The following is a 20000-nucleotide window of genomic DNA, read 5'->3' as shown; positions in this document are numbered from 1 at the left end:
CGTGCATTCCTCTTAGGAGTTGGTGCCTATGTGGAACACAACCTCCTTCATCTGCTCCCTGCTCCATCCACTGCCTTCCTCTAACTGTTGATCTCCTTCCCAAGTAAGAAAGGTTTATCTCCCTACTTGCTGGGAGATAACAGAATCTCGCTCTTGGTTTATATTTTCTACTGCAGCTGTACAAGAAACCACGTGATATGGAAGTTTGTGCTTCTGATTTATCTCACTTAGCATGATCTCAAACTTTATCCTTCTTCATTGCAGAGTAGCTCTGTAGAGCATATAAATGAAAAATATGCTTCCTTTGTGTGAAGGCTACCTCTGGCCACATGGCCATACATTTGTTGAAATTTTAAACAAACATTGGAGAAGAAAAAAAGAACTATTGTTGGTTATAATCAATGATCAATCTATATCATGTACAGGGATGAATACATCAAAACAAAACCTACTGTTCTGGAATGCTCATGTGTACTAAAAATCAATCAGCTCATTTACCACGTTCACATCTTAAGAACATTAGCATCGGAAAACTCAACTACGAAGTGTCTCAGTAGAGTCCTCTTGACAACATGCTACACTGCAGCCTTATTCCACAGTCAAATGTCTTCTATTTAACTCACTGCAAGAAGAATCTCTTCATCTCGTTTCCATTTAGTGAAGAACAAACCCAAGAGTTTGACATTGCCTCTTATCTGCACTTCTTTCTGAGCACATTCAAAGTGCCAAAAATTTTCACAAGGTTATTTTACAAAAAAAAAAAAAATGCATGGGATATTGTATGTTTCTCCTGAGAGGTTATGATCACATATTTATTGTCACAAGCAATTCTTGCCTCAGGGAAGGCTCTGAGCATTCTGGTAAGGCACACAGTCAAAACACATTCTAGGGTGAAAAATTGGTGGAATTATTAGGAAGAAGAAACAAAAACACAGGCTTTCTAAAGGTCATTTCCAGTGTCACAGCCCTTAGCTTGTCACAGTTTAAGTCTTTTATCCTTTATGACTTCTTCCCAGTAAAAAAGTAGAATTGCAGGTCACCACAGGCTCAGAAATTCTCGTTAAATCTTCTGTACTTTTTGGTATCTCTGATTCATTTTTCTGGGTTGTTTGTTTTTTCCTACTTTCCTCTGGCAGCTACACATTTTTTTTTAACTTCTCCTTGGAGATCACCTTCCCTTGAGAATGGAATAAGTAAAGGAGTTTTTAGTGTCTTTATATTTTCTTTTTCTTTTTTCTTTTTTGGCGGAACCGGGGATTGAACTCAGACCCTTTCACTTGCCAGGCAAGCACTTATTCTACTGTGCAATCTTCCCAGCCCCTATATTTTCAAATGGACACCAAACTTCTTTTAAGGAAGGGAGATCCGAATTCTCATTTGACCTTCAGACCCTGGGTCCTCCAACTGCCACAAGGATACCAGAGTGCTCCTGGGCAGAGATGTTCTCTCTCTACAGGAATATTCCTACGGCAAAAAGCATACTTCTTGGTCTCAGAGAAATGCACTTGATTTTTTGCTTTACCAGTCTCTTTATTTCCACAATTCATGTCCACTTTGGAAATGTTTCTGTAGATTCAGACTGAAATTTTTGCTCACTTTAAGCTCCACGGGTATTGAGAATGGTAAAATCACACAGCCTCCTTCATTTTTCAGAAGGAAAAATAATCAACTGTGGGTCCTTCGTACATTTCACCATGGTGGTTTTTTTTCTTATTCCCACGCTATTAGTGAGGAAAGGAATTTACTTTTTCAGAAAAGTAAAAAAAAAAAATTACTAAGCTATATCCTTTAAGGAGATACTGAGATGTGCTTCTTAATCCCTCTGATATTACCTCTGTGGGATGCCCAATGCCATTTACAATTAGCATGCGAATATGCAAATGTCCTCTCCAGTATTTATTTCAGATTTTATCATATCCTTGAGTCCAATTAATCTGTAGACTTTTATGAAGTGCTACGCTTTGTGACCAGTTGTCTGCCTTCCCCGCCCCCACAGCCTCATGCAGTCAAGGGGTGGACTTCTACAGTATGTGATTAACACAGGATCCACTGGGATTATGGGTGGAAGTGCTGTTGGGATTATGGGTGTGAGTGCTGCTGGGATTATGGGAGTGAGTGCTGCTGAGATTATGGGTGTAAGCACTACACCCAGCCTGGGGCATACAGTCCAAGCACTACACCCAGCCTGGGGCATATAGTCCGAATGCAGCATAAGAGAGACAGAGACGGAGAGACAGACTTGCTTTCTGCTGGCATTGTTGCTGTTACTCCTCCTTTTGCTCTTGCTGTTTTGCTGCCTTCTGCCACCATGAACTGCTGCCCTCTGCCATGTTCCGCTCTGCCTTGGAGCCAGCCGAGTGTGGACTGAACCTCCCGTGACTGTGAGCTAAATAAACGTTTCCTTCCATCATTTTGGGTGTCAGGTATTTTGTTCCAGCAATGAGAGAAGAGTTACTGAGACATAAAGTTTTGCCAGTCCTTCAATATGCTCACCCATTAAGGAAAAAAAAAATGAAATTCCTGTTTGCCCTTTCCTTTATCAATGGGAGATCCAGAATCTCAGGAAGGAACAGAGAACAAAAAAAAATGTTCAGGGTTCCCCGGACTTCCACTTGATTTCGTGGGAACCCCTGAAGAAATCCTGTGGGTTCCCTTACTGTCTGGGACTCACTTGGATCGCTAATTTCTGAGCTCCCATGACCAAGCACTCCACTCCCATTCACCTCGCCATAGATAGCGCTTCTGATACCCTTGTCACAGCTGTGATGCTATTGCCAGGAACTTGGAGGGAAGTCTCCTACTCCAGACCAGCACCTTCACTTGCACCAGGACAGTTGTCCAAGAGGTGCCTTTTAGTGTCTGAGAGTCAAGTCACCCTCAGAGCAAGTTCGTGCCACCACTTCAGAGTGACCATCCTACAAAAAAACCATGCAACTTCATTGTGGATGCACAGACTACGTATTACGTTTTCTTCTGAATTCCCATCATCTTCCTGCCTTCTTTAAACCGCTCTGCGGCTTGATCCCACACATCATCCTAAACTACTTCTTGGGAGATGAGTTTGAGCCTTATTTCCTTGCCTGCACCTGATGGGCTTCCTCATGAATAACTTTTTTTTTTTTTTTTTTTTAAAGAAAAACCCATTGTGTTGGTAATTGGCATACTGCATAGCAGGTGACTTGGGGCCTGTTTTGGTACCATGCAGCTCAGAACAGAGGTAGATCAGTCTAAATTCTGATGCTACCCTGGTCATGGATGCTTAAATAGAATTTCTGCACTGTGCATCGGACGGAAGGAGCTTCCTGCCGTTTGCTCTTGGTATGAATGCATATCTGCACATGTGCACACACACACACACGTGCGCACACACACACATGCACACACACATACATTTTGTCTCCTCTTCAAGGCAGAGATAGAGCTGGACAGGCACGTAGCAAAGTTCGTATCAGTCAGGATTCTGTTCCTGAGGACACAGCCCGGTGGGTTTCCCTACCATCCGGTTCTCAGCTCTGCAAAGCCAGAAATAGCACCAACCTTACCGGATCATTAACTTTATAAATCAGTGATATTTAGAAAGGATGGAAACACTCTGGGAAAGGTATCATTTCCACCCCATTGAAGAAAACATTGTCTTTCCCACAATGCTGTGTACATAGCGCGGGGCTGGCAACTGTGTATGGTTGCATAAATTGATTTTAAGAATTGATTAAACAGCAACCTATTCAATTATGCCTCATCAATTGACAGGCTGCATAAAATGAAATCCCCATTTGCCCTTTCCTTTATCAATGGGAGATCCAGCATCTCAGGAAGGAACAGACGAGAGTGTGTACCATAGCTCACGGCAATTTCCATCCAAAGAACTCTCACGTCACTTCAAGAAAAATAAATAAATAAATTAAAATAATGTATTTTCTTCCCTACCAGATAACCAATTATGCAGGAATTCTCACCACAGTTCAGGCAATACTGGTTCCAGTTTCTTCTGCAGATAAAACCCCTTTCCCCCAATTTCTCCTCAGCATCCTGGTTCTTTCAATAAGAACTAGTCATGCACAGAGACTAGATGTAGCCCAGTGCCAACGAATCCCTGGGCCTGGAAGGAAATAGTCGGAAGATTCTCTAAAGGGTGTGCAAGTAAGTTAATTCACTTTACTATCATGGGGATGTTCAGGAAACTGCCTTGTTTTCCACCAGCTGGTGAGAGACAGTTAATTTCAGCTCATTGAATTGAGTATTGGATCTTGAGACACTGCCCAACCTACTAGCATTTCTGAGCAAGTAATTCTGCCGCAAAATGGCAGGTAATTGAGCAAGCGTCGATGGGCTAGCAAATCAGAGAGGGCAGAGTTCAGGTGTCTACTTAATTTTCCCCAAAGTGGAATCTGAAATGTGTGATAAATTTCCTGTGTATCCTTCCTGGCAACTGGGGTCTGAGCATCTTTTTTAATGACAACTGTCAGAGTCGGAAACCTTATTAAGCACACAGAGCAAATGTGCAAGGAGGAGAGCTTGGCTCAACCCCTCAGATGCAAGCAGAACTACAGGTGTGCTTTGATTATTATTTTCAATTGGTAAACTTTATGTTGGGAAACTTTATGTCACTCTTCTGACAACGCTTGACATGCATTACAACCAGAATATCAAAACTTTACATTATTCCTGTTATCCATTGAGAGTATTTTCCAGAATGCTTAGGAAATGTCTAAAACCACAGTCCAAATCAGATAGATACATAGATAGATAAATAGATAGATAGAAAAACACATAGATAGATAGACAGATAGGTAGAAGACAGATAAACAGATAGGTATGCAGGCAGGCAGGCACACAGACAGACAGATAGATAGATGATAGACAGGTGTTAGATTGGTAGATAGATGATTGAATATAGATGCATAGATGATAGATAGACCAATAGATAGATAGATAGATAGATAGATAGATAGATAGATAGATAAACACATAGATAGACAGATAGGTAGAAGACAGATAAACAGGTATGCAGGCAGGCAGGCACACAGACAGACAGACAGATAGATGATAGACAGGTGTTAGATTGGTAGATAGATGATTGAATATAGATGCATAGATGATAGATAGATCAATAGCTAGCTAGCTAGCTAGATAGACAGACATGCAGGTAACACAGAACACAGACAGATGGATAGATGATAGATAGGTAGATAAACATGTAGATGATAGATTGATAGATGATGATAGATACATAGATAGAAGAGAGATAGATGGACAGATGCTATATTCTTTTCCTGTGTGTAAATACCTATGGTGAATTTTAATTGAGAAATTTGGCTCAGCAAAAGGCTAACAATGACCAGTAAGGAAAAATGAACAGAACAACCCAGTAGTAAATGGTGCTTAAAACTTATAAATTACTTCTGGAATATTCCCATTTAGTAGGGTTTTTTTTTTTTAATGTATTTAGTACAGGGTCTACAGGGTCTCTCTACATAGAGTGGACTCCTAGTGATCTGCCTGCTTTCAGCCTCCCAAGTGCTGGGATTACAGGCACGCACCACCACGCCCGGTCTCAATCACCCTTTCAGAGTGCCCTGGGGGCGGGGTCGGCAGGGTACACTGGGGATTGAACCCTGGTCCCTGCATTCTGCATAAACAGGCGCTTTAGTCTGCTGCGCTCTCTGACCCGTCTCCATTTAATAGTTTTAGACTACAATTGACTGCGAGGTATGATAATCATAGTAAACAAAATTATGAGCAAGAAGAAAACGGTCATCTTAAGTCACATGTGGAAAGCTTTTCTGAAAAATTCCTCCTTTTATTAGTATGTGTTTGCAATGGATAATAGACACATTCATCTTGGGGACTTAGTACTTACGCTTGTTGCAACTGATGATTTCTTTTCTTATAAGCTTTCCCCTGGACTTCCTTCCTTAGGTTCCTTACCTTTTCGTTTATCCCCAGATCCGTCCCCACCTCGCATGCTGGTGCTCTTTCTATCATTTCATTCTTACTTCACTCTTGAGACATGGCAAAGGTCTTTCCTCGGCCAGGCTTGTGGCCCTAGGCCTGACAACCGCTTTATCTTGGAAGCAGCCTATCTGTTCACTGACAGATGAACAAGTACATAGAACGTAGTATTTACAAACGATACTCCACCATAAGGGAGGATAAATCTGAGTCATTTGTGGGAAAGTACAATCAACTTGAGACTATTGCATTAAGGAAAATAAACACAGAATGCTAAATCTTGCATGGCTTCTGTTATAGTGCAAACTGCAAAGTATAAATAATACAAGAGATGCAGAAATGTTTTTATTCGTCGAGTGGAATCTACATTTTAATTCCCACCCTTAATAACAACGGGTCTTTAAATTTGTCACTTATATTCTAGGAGTGTTCATTCCTAATTTGTTTAAGAACCATCTTAACATCTGTTTCATTTCTGGCTTGTTTGTTCTGTGATGGTAGGGATCAAGGCCAGTCTCATCCTACTGCTGAGCTACATTGCTACTCCTTCTACTTTATTTATTTATTTATTTATTTATTTATTTATTTATTTATTTGGCAGAACTGGGGATGAAATTCAGACCCTTGTGCTTGCCAGGCAAGCACTTATTGTACTGAGCCATCTCCCCGGCCCCCTTTTTACGGTTTTTCTTTTCTTCTTCTTTTGTGAGACAGGGTCTCATGAAGATGCCTGGGGTAGTTGTAAACTTGAACTTGGGGTCCTCCTGCCTCAGCCTCCCTCAGTGCTAGGATCAACCCTGCCTGTAGTATCTGTTCTCACACTGGTGTCAATATACAATGCTCCTTTCTGAAATAAAGAACATACATCACAACCCCACCAACTCAATGTATTAGTTTCTCAGTCAAGATTTACTTTTTAAGTCCTCAAATACCACTTTATTGCCACACTTTTGAATTTGTTACAATCACAATCATCCAGCATAGACAATCTATCATTTCTTTTTTATTATTATTTTTAAATGTATTTAGTACAGAGGCTACAAGGTCTCATTACACAGACTTGTAGTGATCTTCCTGTTTTCAGCCTCCCAAGCGCTGGAATTACAGGTGTGCGCCACCACACCCAGTCTTCTATCACTTCTTTTTAAAACAACGGAACATGTTTTCAACTACATAATGTTCAATTTTTTACAAATTAAGACAATTTCATTCAGCTCACATTTGCTCACAAACTTAAAATGTAAGTGTCAGTAAATCTGGGCACATGGGCTGAATTGTACAACCACAACCACAATCAAACTTCAATCATTGTTGATATCTAACATTCATACAGAGGCCGGCCTGATGGCTCAGCAGACTAAAGCACCTGCTTAGGCAGAATGCAGTAGCCAGGGTTCAATCCCTGTAGTGCCGCGCCGGCCCCGCCCCCAGGGAGCACTGAGATCGGCAATTGAGATTGGGCTTGGTGGTGCACACCTGCAATCCCAGTGCTTGGGAGGCTGAAAGCAGCAGAATCCCTAGGAGTCCCATCTATATAGTGAGACCCTTTGCACCCTGTAGACCCAGTTGTTCAAAAGAAATTAAGAAAGAAAGATAAGTAAATAAAATTCATACAATCTACACAACAAGTATCATCTCCCGAGTACTGCATCCTAAATCTAGACAACCACTGAGCCACTCTGTACCTTCATAGAGGTTTCTATTCTGTTTTTTTCTTTTCTTTTAATATACCACATTAGTGAGCATTTTCAGACAGATGTTTCTGTCCATGTGTGGTTAATGCTGTTTGCAACAATGTCCATCAAAGAGCCCACAGCTTGCTTTGGTAAATAAAGGTTTATGAACACATCACTCTACACTTTTCTTTATGAATCACCTGTGGCTGCTTTCATTCTATCGTGGAGTTCAGGTCCTTCTATCTATGATCTCTATGCCCCCAAGTTCAACCAAACTGAAACTAAAAATATTCAGAACAATCTGTAGTGGTTTAAAAAGCATAAGCTGGGGCCGGGGAGATGGCTCAGTACAATAAGTGATTGCCTGACATGCACAAGGGCCTGAGTTCAATCCCCGGTTCTGGCAAAAATAAAATAAAAAGCATAGGCTATTTTCTTATAGCTGTTCTCTCAGTTGCATCAGAAGTATTTGCACTGAGCTTGTATTTCATTAGTCATATAAGGGATGCAGAAGTAACTTAATGTACATGGGAAGATATGCGTAGGTTGTACCTAAGCACTGCAGTATTTTACACAAATATTGCAAGTGCCTTACAATTTAGTTATTCTCATTATTTGCTCCCGTGTCTACCGCTGATAACAAAGCCTAGTGCATGTTTATGTATGTATGTATGTATGTATGTATGTATTTGTGGCCCAGGGGATGAAACTCTAGACCTTGTGCTTGCCAGGCAGGTGACTAAGCAAGCTGTACCATCTCTATGCACCCAGGTACACTTGTCATTGTCATTGTTGCAGTTGTTGTTGACACAGGGTCTCGCTACACAGTCCAGCCTCGGAGTGATCCTTTTGCCTCAGCCTCCCTGGCTCTGAGATTACAGGCATGTGTCACCATGCCCCATTTCAGGGTGGCACGTCATGCGGTGCCGGGGATCGAATTCTGGACCTTCTGCTTGCCAGGCAGGGTTTACAATGTGGAGCTATCTCCCTAGCCAAGTGCAATTTTGATAGACAACAATACTTACATCTCTCAAACCAAAAGTACTTACTATCTCTCTCTTTTCAGAGCAAAAAGAGACGTTGGCCAACCCTTGATGCCGAACACAGGCAGACCTCTCTCTCCAAATAATTTTCTCTTTGATGGAAACGATCACAACCATTAATCATTCCGTAGGAAAAATGGACTATTAAATCAAGCCAAATCATTACGATAATTACTTAAAATAGATCTCTTCCAGCTGGAACACTGGGAGAGATGAAAAGCTCCAAGACAGAGATTCCCCGTATGTCATTTAGTCATCTGAATGATGGAGAGTCCGATCATTTTAAAGCAAATTCAAGCAGAGCAGGCTTCTACGTGCTTCATCTGTGTTACCATTTTTACTTCATACCAGTGCATATTTTACAATGATCTAAAGCTAAAGACAGAATCAAGGAAACAGTTTAGGTGGTTGGCTTACCTGGACTACAACACTGTGCTTAAGAAGCACAAATATCAAGAAATACAAATACAAAGGAAATTATATTCAAGAAATACATGATATTTGCACGATATTTGCTTTCCTGGTTCCTAGGGAGAAGAAAAAAAGGCATTAAAACAACGTATATGAGCATTTGCAGTTGTGTTTTTATTTCTTTAGGTTGCAAAAATAGTGCCCAGTGTGTGTGTGTGGGGGACCTACGATTGAGAATCCCAAAGTGAGTTTTTCTCATTATCCAAATTCTGTCTTTAAGTCACTGTCATTACTGTAGTCTGCGATTAGCACTTTTACCACACAGAGATGTCTTTTCCTAGATTCCCTCCTCCCCATTCTACAGAAGTTACATGCTCCAGGTAGCCCACCCTAGAGTCACTCATCCTAGGCTTCTAGATTAAAATAATGGCAAGTTGTACAGCAGGAGAGAAAATAACATCGGTTATTTCTCCCTGTCTCCCATTGCATCTCATCTATTGGTCAAAATATTATTCATTTATTTATTTTTCATTTGCGTATTTGGTACAGGGTCTCACTACGCAACTAGGACTTATAGTGATCCTTCTACTTTCAGCTTCCCCGGCACTGGGATTACAGGAGTGTGCCACCATGCTGGGTCTCTGCAGCTGGCTCAGCGTTCCCTGGGGGTGGGGCCAGCACATCATGTGCTGCCAGGGATCAAACCCTGGTTCCTGCACTTGCTTAAGCAGGTGCTTAGTCCATTGAGCTAACTCACCAGCCTTATTGGTCAAAATTTTGCTCCTTTTATATTCTTAGCCTCCACTGATCCCTGGTAGCAACTTCGCAATCTCAACAGATGTTAATTTTCCTTCTGAACTGAAGTATAAGTCCCCTCTCTTCAATTCTTCCTGCGAGGTACACTATTTCTGGTGTTCTCAACTGCTGGTTCCGTCTTGTGCATGCTAGCCATTTGGATGTATGCATTTCATAATCCTGATCATCCTTAAGGTTTCTTTAGGGTAATATTTTTCAACATCTCCACCACTGTCAACATGTATGTCAGTCTTACCCAATAAAGAACAAATCCCGATAGGCTGGCAAGCTAAAAGTTAAAAGACCTAAAAATATACCAGAAACCCATCCTTCACACTCATAAAAAACTGATAAATCTTTCCAAATTTGGTACACCATTTATATAAAGAAAGCACAGGAATACATTTTTCATTTTAGATAATTATCCTAGAGACATCATTCTTTATGAAGTATAGGAGATATCAGAGATGAATTCAGATTCCTTCCTTCACTAATCTCTATGTATATATTTGACTTTCTGATGTGCATTTTGCAACCACTTTGCAAAACTTCTCTTTGGATAGCTAAGCAATCCACACTTCTTTGCTTTCACAAGGAGAACTTGGTACATGGAATTCTCAAAACCTCATCTTGACCCGGCCCATTTTCTGTGCTATATTAATTATTGCCCTTCTACAACCAAGCGCACATGAACAGTTTTGCAGTACTTGTGTAAAGTATCAAACAGAGAGGAGACGGATTACAAAAGAGCCCTGGAAAGGACCTATTAACTATCACATGGGTACGAAACTTTGACTTTCACCAGCACCTTTGACCAAGTAGGCCTTCAACCTAGTAAGCAAACTGTTTCATGCCTTCATTCCTACAGCGAATGTGGTAGAAACCACCTCAAGTGGGTGCTCCTGAACTTGCATGGGTTACAGGAGATGGTTTCCAGGAGAACACACAGGCCACGGTGCTGTCCTCTGAGACTCAGAGAATGTTGGCACGTATATGTCTCATAGTGGATAAAATGCAATCAATTCTAAGACCCAGGTTTTCCAAAGACTGAATTTTAGAAGCCAAATATTGCTTCTTGTATCCTCATGAACATGCATTTATTACTCTGGGCCAAGAAGGGAAGAAAATCACTTCCCTTATCTTAAGAAGTTAGATATTTAAATATAGTCCTTAAGCAAATGTAACTGTCATTCCTATGTTATATTTTTCTAAGTGTACCTGTGACTTAACCTTGGAAGTATATAAAACCATCCTTTTATTGTACTGGAAATGTCCATGGCACCAAACGTGAATGAAACATTCGGTGTTCTTGCTTTTTCCTACAAAATAAAGGCATGCTGATTTCTACTGGTCCATTGAAAGAAGATAATGCTTAATTTTTTTGTTTTCTTTGTTGTAGTTTTTTGACCAATTTTGCATGCTTATCTCTGGTAACCTGAAGAACTAACTTGAAGACAACAGTATACAATATAATAGCCTTTGTTGCATTCCTATCATTCTGTTTGGTGAAATTTGGTGTGATTTTTATGTTTTTAATACTATTTTTTTGAGGCCTGGCCAAATAGCTCAATAAATTAAAGCACCTGCTTAGGCAGAGCACAGTGGCTGGGGATCAATCCCTTGTGGGCAGTGCCGGCCCCACCCCCTGGGCATGTTGAGCTGGCAATTGAGCCTGGGCATGGAGGTACGTGCCTGTAATCCCAGATCTTGGGAGGCTGAACACAGGCAGATCACTCTGAGTCCAATCTATGTAATGAGGTCCTGTAGATCCTGTACCCCATAGACCCTGTACTAAGAAACAAACAAACAAACAAACAAAAAAACAAAACACTATTTTAAATTCTCTTTGAAGTTATTTTTTAAAAGCTCAAAAATTAAAGGCAAAATTAAATAATTCTGCAATTTGTGCTTCAATTAGAGGGACTTTTCAATAACTACACCTGAATATGTCCTCTTTTTCCTTTTTAATGATCTCTGAGAGAAGCAGATTGCATTTAAACATCATGGCTTTGTCTGAGTTTTTTTAAAAAGCCATCAGATCCCTCTCCCATCTGGTTATCTATTAGCCAAATGTTCCTTTTCTGTTCCCTACCTATAATCTCTTCAACAAACAAGGAGTCTTAGGATTTGGGGAACAAACCATCCCATGTCATTTAACCTTGAGCATGACCTCTGGAAAACATCATCCCATGTCTTGGGCTTATTACAACTTTTTCTAGAGCTAAGAGAAAAATACCTTCTACCACTCGACTTTCTTTATTCTCTGTATTCCAAACACAGAATGTCTTTCTTCAAAATTCTATCAAGGGGCAGGGGAGATGGCTCAGTAGAATAAGAACTTTTTAGCAAGTGAAAGGGTCTGAGTTCAATCCCCATTCCACCAAAAAAAAAATAATAATAATTCCATCAAAACCTTTTTCATTTGTTTGTCTTACATTCTTAAACATTAATCGCATACATGAAGATTCTATTCTATGCATTGCTGAGATATTTTTGCTTTATCTTGAGGAAGATAAAGTACAAGAAAAAGAAAAAATAGTAGTTGTCACTTGTCAAACTACACAGAGTCCTCAGTGTACAGTGGTTTGCCTTGATGTATGCCTATAGCCTAATCTGCTCTTTAAAGACCAGTAGTTTTGATCTACATTGTACACTAATGACCCCATTTTCCCTGCATATCTTCTGCATTTGTAAAGTGACATCTTCAAATAGGCAGTGATTAAGATTTTTCAATACAAACCCTTTTGTAGCTTTTTTCTAATATAAAAGCAATATACAGTCTACAGAAATTATATTTTGAATTTTAGCTTTTCCACGAGCTAGTCATATGAAATATTCTATTTCCACACTATGCTGGTTATTAACAGCAAGACATCTTCCTAGTCAGATGCTGATTTTCAGGGAGACTAAGCCATACTCTACAGTATATTCTGTAATTAAGCTAAAATGTATTGTTGAATGTGCGTGTGTGTGTGTGTGTGTGTGTGTGTGTGTGTTTCTTAAACATTTGTTTTCTTTTGTGGTACTTTGGGATTGAACTCAAGGCCTTTTCACTGAGCTAAATCCCTTACCTTTTAAAATATTTTGAAACAAGTACTTATTAAATTTTCATGCTTGAGTGAAACTTATAGTCTTCCTGCCTTTGCCCCCAAAAGCTCTGGGATTACAGTTATGCGCCATCATGCCCAACTGTAGTATTTTAAAATTCTGAGTTGATTGGAAGTATATATATATATATATATATATATATATATATATATATATATATATATATATATATATATAGTTTCTAAAATATATTTCCTACATGGTCCTGCTAGACCATGTAGTGACTTGTAGTGATCCTCTTGTTTTCAGGCTCCCAGTGCTAAGATTACAGGTGCATGCCACCACACCTGGACTGGAGTGTCACCATGTCTTCAGTTGAACAGCATCTATCTATGATTTGGACAATACTATAGTTTATATGCTCATCTCTCTCCAAAGCCTCAGGAAATCATAAGCCATGTTTCTGGAGGTGACCAGGCATGACACTCATAATCCCATTAGTTTACTGATGAGTTGATAGGTAAATGTGATGTTGAAAGGTAAGGCCTGATTGGAGGAGGTAGTTCACTCAGGGCTTGGCCTTGCAGGGCCCACCTCCCTCCTCCTCTTCCTTCGCCTCTTCACTTGATCACCCCCTGCTTCCTGCTGCCACACTGTGGAGCGTTTATCTTGTTCTGCTGCCCATCTGACAATCTCTCTTGCCTCAGACCCAGCTGACCACATATCAAACCTGTACAGACTAAGTCGGCATAAATCTTTTCTCCTTCGAGCTTGAGAGTCTGGTGTTGTGTTTTAGCTATGAGAAAATGATTACAGCAGGGACTCCAGAGGCCCTAGAGTTTCTGGTAGGGAAGCTGGACTGTGTGTCTGCAGAAGAATTTTTCTTCCAAGCCAAGTTCAGAGCCAGTTGGAGTGGTACTGGATCTGCCCAAGAGGGCACGGTCTCTGCTGGATGGTGGGGCTTATCTTAGCACTGCATGCACAGACCTTCGGCCCCTGTGACAACTTCCATCTATTTTCTGCCCAATCTCTGGCATAGATCTTGTCGGAGGACTACTATCCGACTTGGATGTCTCCCACTTGCTGTGGGATGATCCCAGGATAACAGAGGGATTCAGGTATTTCAAGCAAATGCATTTTGAAGGTGCAGTATCAAAGGTGATGAACAGCCTGCACATCTGTAGGCATCATGCCCAAACCGCAGTCACTTCAGAGTTCGGGACTCCACTTACAGATGGCCGAGATGGTTTCTTACCTTCATCATGATCATCCTGGTTGGCTAGTTCCATTTCTCTTTCAGCCACCGGCTGACATACTGAGTGGAATTTTTCAAGATATTCTGAATGTGCAGAAATTAGCCTGCCATAGCTCTTCCTGTTGGCCCATTTTATGTAGCTTATGTACTTCAGTTTTCTCTCCACTTCTCAGTCTACCAGTTAAAAAATATATCAATGTTGTATTAGGAGGGTAGCCACTGATCGGTTGACCCAAGTCCTAATGATGGTGTCTCCACCTCACAAAGGAGGAAACTCCATCAGTGTTTGTTTTGGTGAATTTTTCTTCCCTTTGAAATTTTGCTTAAGATTAATTGTAATTGACAGTAGAGATTCCTCAGCATGCTGAGCCGGTCCCGCCTCCAGGGTGCACTGAGATGGCAATAGAGAGTAGGTGTGCTGGCGGGCGCCTGTAATCCCAGCACTTGGGAGGCTGTAAACAGGAGAATCACTATGAGTCTGATCTAGTAGTGAGACCCTGGGCACCCTATAGGCCCCCCACCCCACCCCCCCCAAAAAAAAAGAAAAAGAAAGAAGGAAAGAAAAGAAAAAAGAAAATGGTGAGTAACAAAGGTGTTATTTCATATATGGGTTGATTAATCATGGCTGTCAGTTGGGTTGGATTGGAAGACGGCTAGCAGATAAGTGTGTGCCGGTTAGCAGATCTGGATGTGGTTTCACAGAGTGCTTTCCGGGATAACTGGCATGCGAATTAGCGAATCCAGAGGAGAAGATCCGTCCTCATTGAGTGTACAACACATTAGTGGCTTCCTGCCTGAATGAAATCCTCCTAGGAAGAAGAACAAAGTCAATCTGCACTTCAAAGACTCCTTTCTCCTGGACCATTGGCCTCTTCTGTGAACCAAAGTGGCCCTTGAAGTTGCCGAGGAAAAACAGCAAGAGGATAAAGTGTCATGGCAAGAGTGACCCTGTTGTGATGTTTAGGACTCAAGTTTAGAGGTCACTTAAAGGGCCATGAAGATAGCTCAGCAGTCTCAGTGCCTGCCTGGCAAGCACAAGGACCCGGGTTCGATTCCTGGTGCCACATGCTGTGCCTGCCACCAAAACCAGGCATCGTGGTGCACTCCTGTAATCCCAGCACTGGGGAAGCTGAGACAGGAGGATCACTATGAGTCTGAGCAGTGCAGCCAGAACCTGTACCAAGTCAATAAAGTTAAAAAGAGAACTCGCTTAAAGTTTAGATGAATTTACTCCTCACCCCCTCTCATGTTACTTAATCATAAAACCCATGAAAGGAGATCAAATTGTTGACCTAAGGAACAAGCAGAATGAATTGTGTGGTGAGCCAGATGTCAAACTGCATCCTGCCTGACCTGAAAACACCTGGGAAATGTAAACCTTGTAACAGTTGTGAGGCATTCTTGTAAAATTCCCAAGCATTAGGTCATGTGGTTACTATGGTAACCTGAAATGGCTAAAAACCCTAGAAGACAAAGACTTATTGTAGACATTATCTAACTTTGTGTTAGACTGTCATCTTCCAGCTGGAGGTAAATCATATTTGTGCTGATTCTTGATCTCTGTATTTTCTCACTGATTCTGCCATTAACAGAAGAAATGAAGAGGTAGAGATGAAATCTGAGGGCAGGTGGAGCCTTCTCTTCATATGGGAGGAGAGGAGCTGCCTAAGGGCTGCAGAATGTTTATTTTTATACCCAGCAAACTGATATCAATTTCGTCCTTTCTGCCTAGCAACCGGGTTGCAAGCTGGAACAGCTTGCTTCTGTGGCTGGAACAGCTCTTTCTATTCTTCAGAGGGCTTTGCCTTAGCCTCACATGTGTGGATTAATCCCCAGCTTCAAGTACTCCTTACAGGCATCTGTCATTACCTCGGTTACCTGCAGCTTCTTCTCTTTTTGCAAATACCAAGAATTAAACTCAGGGCCTCACCCTTGCCAGGCAGGTGCTACTCTATTCAGGGTTTGAAAGGGGAGTCAATCCAGCACCAGCAACTCTCTAAAGGAGTTTTCAGACCTTTGGCCTTAAACTGGGTCTGTATCCTACATCTCTCTATCTGAGAGAGACCCACCTTTTCTGAGCCTTCTCTCTTCCCCAGCTGAGTGACTTTGGTCTCCTTTGCCCCTCCAACCTAGTTTCTCCTGCCTGTAATCTTGTAAGCTCCCTAAAAATTCCTCTAGCATAATGACACATGCATGCTTTTCTATATTCTGTTTTTCCAAAGAGCCCTAACCAATATAGGTGGTTTTGTTGGTAAGGGAAGAAAAGGGCAAACAGGAAACCATCATGTTTTCTGAATGCCTTCGTTAAGTTGGATATTCCTAGTGCAGTGGTCTCAACTTACCTCGATCTATGTCTCTGATCAACCCATCATTGTGTGAAAACAGTGAAGATCCTAAGTGCATAAAATGCACCTAAACACTGGAGGATAATGGTCCAGTACCACAGCACTCAGGAGAACATGTGTTGTTTCCTCACCAGGAATTGAAATCAAAAGGAAGCGGTGTACCCCTTCTAATGTCTTATCAATTATTATACTCTTTTTAAAATATTTTTTAAAAGACAAGGAAAGCATTAAGATTTCTGGAAAGCAAGCTTTAATATTCAATTATTTGTCCAATCTTGTGTAACTATATATGTTAATATGAGTTACAGATATGATGATAAAAATAGATAATATATCAATATTATTTTTTTTTGGCAGAACCGGAGATTGAACTCAAGTCCTTGCACTTGCCAGCCAAGCGCTTATTCTACTGAGCTAATTCCCTGGCTCCAACAGCTGTTATTTAGCTATTTTTGTTTTGAAAATCTTTAACATATATATTGTTGTATGTTACCCTGTTTCTTTTTTATTCTATTTGTTTTTGCTTCTGTTTTTACTCTTCAAAGTAAAATTAAATTAAATTAGAAGAAAATGAAATCAAAAGGAAAAGGAAAGAAGAAAAAGAATGGAGGAAACAGAGGACGTGAGTCAGAAAAGAAAGAAAGAAAGAAAGAAAGAAAGAAAGAAAGAAAGAAAGAAAGAAAGAAAAAAAGAAAGAAAGAAGAAATAAAAACATATCAAGAAGGAAAGTAAAAGGAAGAGGAAAAAGAAAGAAAGGAAAACAGAAAGGAAGGAGGAACAAAAAGAAATGAAAGAGAGAAAGCAAAACAAAGAAGAAAAAAAAGAGTACTGTCCAATATTTGATGTATTATAAATGCTGGAAAAAAATCAAGCTTTACATAATCTCTGACAGATATGCATCAGTTTCTCAACCAATATAAAGTTGAAAGTTCAAAGTGCACAGTGCAAAATACAGCTACTAATGGATATGCACCTACTTTTGTTGTTATAAATTCCAAAAGCCATTCAGTGAAAAACCCTAAACTGGAGACCATCAATATTACAGAGGCATTCTTTTTTACTTTATTCTTATTCTTATTATCATTATGGTTATTGTTATTATTGTCATATTTGAGTCAGAATCTTACGAGGCAGTGCAAGCTATTCTTGAAATGGATATGTAGCCCACATCGGCCTCATTTACAGCAATCCTCCTGCCTCAGCCTCTCAGGATTACAGGTTGGGATTACAGCCATGTGGCCACATGCCCTGCTAGCACCATTTTTCTTTTTATACAAAGCTATAAAATTGTCTCAACACAGCAGGGTCTATGCACTATTACCCATTTCCAAGAAAGATGCTTTTCTTAGATGAGGTGATTATTAACTGTTGTAAAGAGTTTATTTGTAGATCTCTCTTGCTATCTACATCAGCACGCACCACCAGTCCCCTCCTTCTTCCCTGGCTGCTAAAACCATTATGATAATTACGATGTGCTTTCCCCAAGCTTAGCCATCCTTACGCAGTTAATTGCGAAGGCCGCAGCTCTTTGCAAATGTAAACACCTCTGAGAGGCAGCTTTTCTATATACTTTTTTGAAGTACCTGCATTTCTTTCTTTAACATTCCCCAAATGAATTTTTAACATCAAGAATAAAGACATAGAAAGCACTCAGTTACATTGATTTTTTTTTCTATAGCCTACATCTATAGACCAGAGCGACTACACAGAAACAGGTGGAATAAAACATCTTTTACAAAAAGTATGGTGTTGTACATTTTAAGTGACGAAGAGGATGGATTCCTGTATGTGCTTCGCATTGTTACTTCTAGTGAAAGATAAAATTTTTGTACAAATATCCTTGACAAAAATTTAGTAAGAGTTCACAGAATACAAAAGAAATATATTCAAACATTAGTTGAACACAACTATTTAAATGGGATTGATCTTAACCACAGTATTCCAAAATGAGAAAAAAAAAAGTTGAGATAATTTCTTTTTCTTTTTCTTTCTTTTTTAAAAATATATTTGGTACAAGGTCTTCCTATGCAGCTTGGACTCATGGTGATCCTCTTGTTTTCAGCCCCCCCAGCCCTGGGATTACAGGTGCCTGCCGCCACGCTTGAAGTTGGTGGCCAGCTCAGCCTGCCCAGGGGCGGGGCCACAGCGACATGTGGTGCTGGGGATCAAGCCCCCGTCTCTCTGCTTGCCTAAGCAGGCGCTTAGTCTGCTGAGCTATCTCTCCGGCCCTATTAGCCGCCCTTATTATTTTTCTTTGAAAGACATAATGAGAAGAAAATGCATGGGACATCTATTGGTAACTTTTTCTTCTCTCCAGCTTTTTTTCTGGAAGCACAGAATACACTTTGAGACCCATGATCTCTTATTTCTTAGAAGAAATTCAGTGATTTCACAAGTACCTACTATGTTAGCAATAACATATATGCCTGGCTCTGCAAACCTCCATGTTTGTAGTAAAATGAGTGCATCTTGGAGACCCTCCTACCAAGTGAGATAAACCCATCACAGAAAGTTAAAGATCACAATTTCTCTTCTATGAGAAACCTAAAACAAAAGCCATTTGAAAGACAAAATAAAAGATAGTTGATAGGAAACAGGAAGTTAGAGAGTGGAGGGCTGGTGAGGTTTATGACCTCCAGAGGAAGGGAAAGGAAAATAAAGTAAGATGCAAAGGGTGTATGTACCAGTGCCCTCAGGTGGATGCAGTATCTGCCCATGAAAATAGTCAGGTACAGAAACAAGCAATTCACCCTAATTACCGAGCTGTACTGTCTCCTTTGCAAAAGGTTTGGGACTGGAACCTCAGAGAGGAAATAATGGTGGTCGCAGGTGTAATCAGCACAGGTTGAAAGCTGAGGTAACTCTCCACCTACGTTTTCTATTTTAAACCGAATGCTATCTGGGTTGTCCCATGGTATAATAGAGTAGAACAAGATTAGTCAAGCCAAATGGTCTGCCAACTCCCTGTAATAAGGTAATCAATACTATGTATGATTGAAAATATGTCCTAAGAAATATAAAAAACAGAAACAAGATAAGACTACTACAGTCATCCCTTGGTCTCTTTCAGCAATGGTTCCATGACCTGACACACGTACCAGAATTTGTGGACATGCAAGGACTTTAGCGTAGCACAGTATTGGTATGGAAAGGTCCACACAGATTCCCTTAAACTTGAAATCATTGTTCTGAGGCCTATAATACCAAATACAGGGCAAGAAATAATGATAGTTCATCTTCCAGGATATTTATCTCTGTCTCTATCTGTGTCTCTCTCTCTCTCTGTCTCTCTGTCTGTCTCTGTCTATCTCTATCTCAGTCTCTCTCTGTCTCTCTCTCTGTCTCTCTGTGTCTCTCTGTGTCTCTGTCTGTCTCTGTCTATCTCTATCTCTGTCTCTTTCTCTGTCTCTATCTCAGTCTCTCTCTGTCTGTCTCTATCTCTCTCTCTGCCTTTCTCTCTCTGTCTGTCTCTCTC

Source organism: Octodon degus, unplaced genomic scaffold, assembly GCF_000260255.1.
Source record: "Octodon degus isolate 3935 unplaced genomic scaffold, OctDeg1.0 scaffold00303, whole genome shotgun sequence".
NCBI classification, from domain to species: domain Eukaryota; kingdom Metazoa; phylum Chordata; class Mammalia; order Rodentia; family Octodontidae; genus Octodon; species Octodon degus.
Note: the sequence above shows the minus strand (reverse complement) of the source record.